Source organism: Balaenoptera musculus, chromosome 4 (assembly GCF_009873245.2).
Source record: "Balaenoptera musculus isolate JJ_BM4_2016_0621 chromosome 4, mBalMus1.pri.v3, whole genome shotgun sequence".
Lineage (NCBI taxonomy): Eukaryota > Metazoa > Chordata > Mammalia > Artiodactyla > Balaenopteridae > Balaenoptera > Balaenoptera musculus.
This window is the reverse complement of record NC_045788.1, coordinates 68,189,745-68,197,657: the sequence shown is the minus strand read 5'-3', so window position 1 is coordinate 68,197,657 and position 7,913 is coordinate 68,189,745.

Genomic DNA, 7,913 nt, shown 5'->3' with positions numbered 1-7,913 from the left:
TAATACCTAAACAAATTTTCAAGTTGAAGTTTAAAGGTAAATTTAAGCACAGACAGATTAAGATGATACAGGGACTGGCCCTTTCCTGTTATTAAAGTCTTGTGACTCACCCAATTTCTTCAAGCAACTCATGAAAAGGTCCTTAGAAGTCTATTAGTCCTTCTTCTACTAAATATAAAACTTTCTTTTACAGCCAAACCAGAAATGGTTATGCTTAGCCACTTTGACAAAATATGAGTCTCCATTCAGTCAAGCCATAATTTGTTAGATGTAAATCTTACTATTAGTCTTAAACTGTGGCACTCATGTGATAAGCTCTAAGTATTATACAAAACTCTCAGGTCTCTCATAAAACTCTTCTTTTATTAACAAATTAGCCCCAGGTTCTTGGATAATACTCATATAAACAAGCACCTATCTACCCAGCTGACTCCACACATCAGTTTCTTCCTTAAGTAACGAACCTGGTGTCCATAAATGGCAGGAGCAAACTATAATTCAGTGATAGCTTTGCACCACATTCCAGACCTTCCAACCCACATACTCTTCTCAGATTCTGACAGGGACTATGATGAAGTCTTTTGGCATTTTGGTAAATGTTCTACAAAACCATCAGCCTGATTAACTTTGATTTATTTTAGGTGCATGGATTAGGCAATGCTTTCTAACATGGCTGCCTTTTGGTGGAACTAATTATCAGCTATAAGACTGCTCTAAGGAAAATAATCTTATGGCAAGATCATCTTGGCATTTCAAGAACATATCTTCTTGAGACAGAATTCAGAAAAAAACCCAATCCACATGCATATGAGCCTGGCTAAAATAAAATATTCTACTGAAAGTGTATGGTACTTACAACTGAGGATTGCCAAACATGTTGTGAAGTAAATGGGAAAAGACTTCATATGTAGTGAACGCCTCTTAAAAGCTTTGGCTCATACACATATTTCCTTTAATTTTCTCATGGTCATACCATAACTGAGTAGCAGATCCAAGCTTCAAACTCAGGTTCATGTCTTTAAAGCCTATGGTCTTTTTACTATACCCAGTGTCAATTGAAAAAAAAAAAAAAAGCACAACCTAAAAGTTGAGAATTGTGTTTCATTTGGTAGACTTTTTGAGGACTTAAGCCCAGGAGAGAGCCCCTCAGATGGCTCTGAGGGACTGTTCCAAAGAGGTGAGGGAGGAGCCGGGATGTATAGGAGTTTTTGAAACAAACAAACAAACAAAAAAAACCCAGGTAGTTGGACCATCAGAAGATTACTGTTAACCAGCCATCTCTAGTTAATGAATTTAGTGTTTTTCTATGGGAAGGTACAAAAGTCTGGGCTCATTGAAATCATTCTTTTGATAATTACCTTATCTGATAATAACTATCTAGGGTCAGTATCCTGTTTTTTCTCCGTACTGAATCCCCTCAGGGTACACAGTTGGGGGTGGCTGCAGTGGCTGATAGCTTGATGGTGTCGACATTCTTTGTTTACTTATGTGGCAGGCAACCTTTTTTGTCCATACCAGCTTTATTAATACTGAGGCCTGCCTAAAGGGTAGAGCAGACAATGACCTACACCACAAGCCAAGAAGTTTTCTCACTATATTTACCATATGAGTTACAGTATGAACTAATTCTGCACCTTGGGGCATAAGAACATATCCTAAAAACCGGTCAAGGTCCATCTAAATTACTCACTCAGCAGAGAGCGCCTCAGGACAGGATGGGACACCAGCAAGTGACCAGGGGTCTTTTTGTTTTTTGTGGACCTACCACTTTACCCTCATATTAACACCTTCTCATGATTTCTCCATTTCTGCGGATGATAGCATCCCCCCCACTCTCTAAATACCATAAATTGAGCAACCTGGATATATGGTCTCCCAATGATGATGGGTCCACGTGACCCCCTCCCCTTCACATGCCTAATCCAGCGCTAAAGTACCATGCAAGTAAAACACCCCATATGGTTTCACTGTCTTTGTTCTGGCTGCTCCATTTCTAGGGTAGCCTACACGGTTTACTAAATTTATTTAGAATTACCTCCAAACCTGTCAACTACTGACTCAAAAGCTCTTGGATTCCCCATTACCTATAAGATAGTCATTTCCTTGTCATTTTAAAGAACTCCACAATAATAAGTCTCATTTCTATCTTTCCAATCTCATTTCACATTACCCTGAACTGATACCATACATTCCAGCCAAACTGCCCTATTTAATTTTCTGAACATGCACCAGTTTCTCATCTTTAGGCCATTACCTTAAAGCTAAAATGAGTTTCTTAACCCAGGGTTGTCCTATTTAACTTCAGTTGATCATTCAAGACCCACCTCAAATGAATCTGCTCTCTTGAAGCTGATTTTTGTTTTGTAAACACCACCATATTGAGATCTTAACCTCCTTTAAATTCCTCATAGGAGGTTACTTCAAACACTGTTATTATTTTATGTAATACACACACACACACACACACACACACACACACCCCTGCATCTCCCTTCTAGATTCAATTACTCATCTCTACATCCCTCATAGCTTGGGGTCTTAATAATAAGTACCAAAGTCCCAGTAAGTGTTGCCTGAAATAAATTAAAGTAACATAAAGCACTCTCTGTAAAATGTTGAAAAGATGCCCCAGTGTATTCATACCAAAATGCTTAGGAGTGAACACTACAGTGCTTTTCTACAGTAATAAAACTGCCTGAGTTCATTAATGCAAGGTCAGAAATACGGTCCAGCTTGGTACAATAACTACGTTCACACTACCCTCACTCGCACCCCACCATACACCTAGGGACACTTTTTTTACCAAGTCACAGATGGCATAAGAGAGAAAATGGAAGAACAGCTGGTAGTTGCACAAAGGTACCTTGGGCTTTCTCAGAAGCTCAGTTCAAACTGCCCCCATAGCCAGAACAAAGCAGTGAAAGAAGCAAAACTGGCAATAAAGCACTTTAATTCACTTGAATTGCCTGAATAATAGCTTCTACCCTCTGTTTAGCTTTAACTTAGGTGACCTGGCAGGTACAATTGCAGTGTGTGGGCTTCTTCAGTAACACTAACAAAGGCATCTTCCCAGAAAGCTGCCAGCAGTGATAGCCTCTAGGTGTCGCTGGCCAGCCTGAGCGTAGGTAAGGAGGAAAAAAATAGAGAAATGAAAGGAAGAAGGGGAGTCAGGAAGATGGGAGAAGGCAAGTCAGGTAGAGCAGAGTATCCAGCCCCACTCCTCGGCAAAACAGTCTTATTTGTGAAATCAGCAGCAAACTCCTTGAAAGACTTAGTTGATGTCCTATTTGAATAGACAGTTTAGTTTATTACATGTCAAGCAGAAGAAAGAAAGGCAATGAGAAACCTAAATGGAAAATGTATTTTATATTTATGTAGCATATTTACCAGAAAAAGAGATCTCTGTCCCAGATTTGGGGATTGGATAAATAATTCCCTAAGTATATGTAATTCTAGATTCAAAATACAAACAGAGCTTTCTCTTCTTGGAAGCCTCCCAGGCTGCAGCTTCATTCTTCAAAATGTCACCTCCTAATTGAAACTTTCACCCAACCCTCCTAGGAAAATATATGTATTTATAGAGTAAATATCAAGTGCTTACTATGTGCCAGGCAATACTTTAAACCCTGGGGATACCATTGTCATACAAGATGCATTGTCTTCAGTTCTCATGGAGCTTGTATTTTAGTAGAGGAAGCAGGAACCAGTGGGTGTGGTGCAGGGAGGAGAGGGATGAAGAAAACAGATAACTTTAGAGTATGTCAAGAGGACTTACAAAAATAAAGTGGTGTGATAGCAGGTTTGGAGAGTATTGTAATTGAGGTCATTGGGGAAGAATTCTCTGAAAAGGGGATATTTGAGTTGTGACCTGAATAATAAAAATAAATAGATGAGAGAGCAAGTGAGAGAGTGAACACAATTGGGCAAAAAAATATGAACCCAGAGCATTCCAAGTAAATGGTCCAGAATATTTCTGGCAGAGAGGCCCTAAGATGGAAATTAGTTGGAATAAGCTTGTTATACTTGACATGTGCAAAGAAAGCCAATGTGGCTGGAACACAGTGAATAGAGTAGAAAATGCTAATATGGAAAGTTTCAGTAATAGAGGTTAGATATTATAGGGTATTGTGGGTCCTAGAAGGGGGGTTGAATTTGATTCTAAGTTCAGTAATGGGAAGCCTTTTGAGGATTTTACATAGAGGACTGGAACGGTCTACTTTGCATTTTAAAGGATGGTTCCAACTTCTGTGAGGAGAATGGACAGTGAAGAGTCAGAGTAAGAGGAGAAAGAAGAATGAAAGGATGATAGCTCAGGTGAAAGCTGTCATTGGCCTGCATCAGAACGGAAGCGGCGCTGCTTCCGTTAGTGCTGACCCCGAAGTTAAGGCAGTCCCACTAGACCGCCTCCACTTTAGATACCAGTCACAAATGGGGTCCCCAGGCTACTTGCACTTCAGCTCAGCTAACTATAAATTCAGATGGTTTCCCACAATGCACCCATCAGTGTCAAAAATTTGCTAGAATGACTCACAAAACTCAGGAAAGTACTATACTTGCAGTTTTATTACAACTCAGGAAGCGCCAAATGGAAGAAATGCACAGGGCAAGATATTGGAGGAGTGGGAGTATGCAGAGTTTCCAAGCCCTTTCCAGGTACACCACGCTTCCAGCACATCAGTGTGTTCTCCTGGAAGTCCCCTTAGCCTTGTTTCAGAGTTTTTATCAAAGTTTCATTACACAGACATGATTGATTAAATCATTGGCCATTGATGATTAAACTCAATCTTCAGCCCCTCTCTCCTCCAGGAGGTTGGGAAGGGGGTGGGGCTAAAAGTTCTAACCCTCTAATCAGGGGGATTGTTTTCCTTCTGGCACCTAGTCCCATTCTAAAGCTACCTAGGAGCCCTGGAAGAGTCACCTCATTAGCAAAAACTCAGATGTGGTCAAAGTGGCTCCTTATGAAAAACAAGACATTCTGATTACTAAGGAAATTCCTGGGATTTTAGGAGCTCTGTGCCAGAACCAGGGACAAAGTCCAAATATATATATATATATATACACATATATATATTTATTATATCATAAAAAGTAATCAACTAGATTACTTCTAAGTCCTCTTCCAGTTCTAAACATTCTGTTTTTATTGTTTTATTTATACTCCAGTTTCTGAAGTCAAGTTCTGTACTAATAAACACAGAACCACTTGGGTATAGATGTATGAGGACTATATGAATCTTAGCACAAGAGTGGAATGAAAATGGTTAGTTCTACATTCTTCATACCATAACAAAAAGAAACGATTCTCAATATTAATGAAATTTCCCAAGATTAGGTAGAAAGAAAGAGACATGGAAACAAAAATAACAATTTAGGGAGTGGGAGAAGAAAGCATGTTAATGCAATAAATCCCATGAATTCTGACTTTTTTGTAGATTTCACTATATTTTAAATTGCAAATAATAGCAAATGTTTTTCCCATGGACAATGCAAATAAATAGAATACACATTTTCTGAGAGGACTACTTGAAATGTATGTCAGATAATTAAATTATGCAATCAAATATATACACATTCATGAACAAAAAAATATAAATAACGGTATATTATTCACAATTTAACTAGTCATCAAAACACAAATTCCCAAAGCACCACATTAATCTAGATTTTTATAAATCTAATGTAATATTAGCCTAATTCCTAATTATAAAAAGAAAAACAAAAAAAGAAGAAACTAACCTTAGTCTTGATGAATTAAGCACAGTGAGAATTTTCTCTTCTCATGTTTTTGCCACACTATTGTGTTTTGGGAAATTCTAACTAGAGATTTGTCACTTTGGGATACACAGGCAACTAGAGTAAGGATTTCCTCCCTGCCTTGAGAGCAAAGTAGATGTTATATTTTTCTCCAGATCATTTCCTGTACATTCTTTCATTGCCAGCAACAAGTGATCATAAAGTCACTGACAAACACTTTACTGTTAACTGGCAAGTAATCATAAAACAGAGGGTTTGAGGGCTAAACATGCAATTACTTCAAACTGTACCAAAGGCATCTTTTATGGCAGTCAGTAAAGGAAAGTCACATTTATAGCACCACCTTGTGAAAAAATAAGGAAGTGACTTGTCAAAGTAGCAAGCAAAAAGCAAGCCTTGCCAAGCTCCTTAAAGGAAATTGTTTTAAAAATTAGTTTATTTTTAGTTGTCTATTTGTTCTTTCACAATATATATGCATGTTTACAGGCAACTCAATTTGGAAAAATGTTCCACTCATTTTCAATATTTTTCTCTAAGCACAATTAAATCATTTTGATATCAATCATTGGAATCATATGGACTAAAACTCTATGTGTTGTCCTTAAGCAAATATGAGTTTATATTTAGGCAAAACATTTGTCATCTTCCTTTTCTGTCTCTCAGTATTCCCTTCTTTTTTTCCCCTCCCTCCCTCCAGTATTCCCTTCTTTTAACCTCATCCCTTGTTCCTCCATAAGTACAAGGACACTCAGTTTTAAAATGAATGGAATAAATAGAGATCAGGGAATTCATTTCTAATAGTTCCACATCACAGGGAATAAATCAGATCAGCATAAATTGTGTGTCTATTTTCCAGTATTCCAACTGATACTTGTTCTACAATTTAAAAGTAGAAAATTTATGGATGTTATGTTGCTTGCTATGAAGTTGGTTTCCTGAATTTTAGGAGTAAGACTCACCAATGCTCTACTTATTAAATTTTGTAAAATGTCATTTATTTTTCTAATTATTTGCAATGTGTACAGTTACTTAGTCTAGTGTTTTTCAGACATTAGTGTACATAACAAACATTTAGAGTATTTGTTAATTTTTAACAACCAGATGTCTATCCCTATTCCCAGGCGCTGATTTCAGGGAACTGAAGCTGGAACCCTATGACCTGCATTTCCACCAGCCCACAGTAATTCTAAGGTAATTGATCTATGGGCCACTTTCTGAGGAACACTTCACTGACTCTATACCATCTCATTTTACCACTTGAATCTGTTGAATCTCCTTACCCCCATTTACTCAGTTTATTTTCCTCTTCTATCATATTTTTCCATGTAATATCTTGGGCCTGTATTTACTGTTCTTCTATCCTTATATTGCTCAATCTTTTGAATTCCTCAGGGTAAAATATTATCTAGTGTCTGACTTTGGATAAGAAGACATTCTGTTAATGTCCAGAACAAAGGGAACACTTAAAGGCTCAACAATCAGGAATATCCAGACAAGATTTTGAGTTCCTGAGGAATTGTATGTCCTTTTCACTACAATGTTCCCCTGACCTAGCATAACATCTACCACTAATAGACAGTCAATAAATAGTTACTAAATAAGGACTAAATGAATAAACACACATTGAAAAAAATTTAGCTTGAAATAACTACTACAGAAGTAGTCAGTTACTGACATTGGCCCTTAAAATTATCTATACCAACTTCCTCATTTTACAGATAGATACAAGAGGCCCTCCTGAGGCATGTGCCTTGAGCAAGCCAATTACAGAAACACAACACGTCTTCTGACTCCCAGTGACACGCTACCCACCCCCATTACTATAGCAGATTATCCAGTTGTTTTCTCATGAAATAACCTTACGGCGATTTAGTTATTGTTTTAAAATAATGTTCAATTCTTTTTTTCCCTTAATTTCCTTGTTATAATGTTCACTTCTAACCAGACTGCTTTTCCGAAAACACTTAAAATTTCTGAGGACTGATATCTCTCCACTCCTGTTCTCTGACCTTCAACCTCCCAAATCTAATTATCTCCAACTTCAAAATCTGCCTGGGTAAAATCCTTAACCAGAAAGAACAGGCACAGCTGTACTGTAAGCACAGCTCTATTTACTACAATCACTTTAACTTTTCTATTGAAGTTCCTATAGTCAGGCA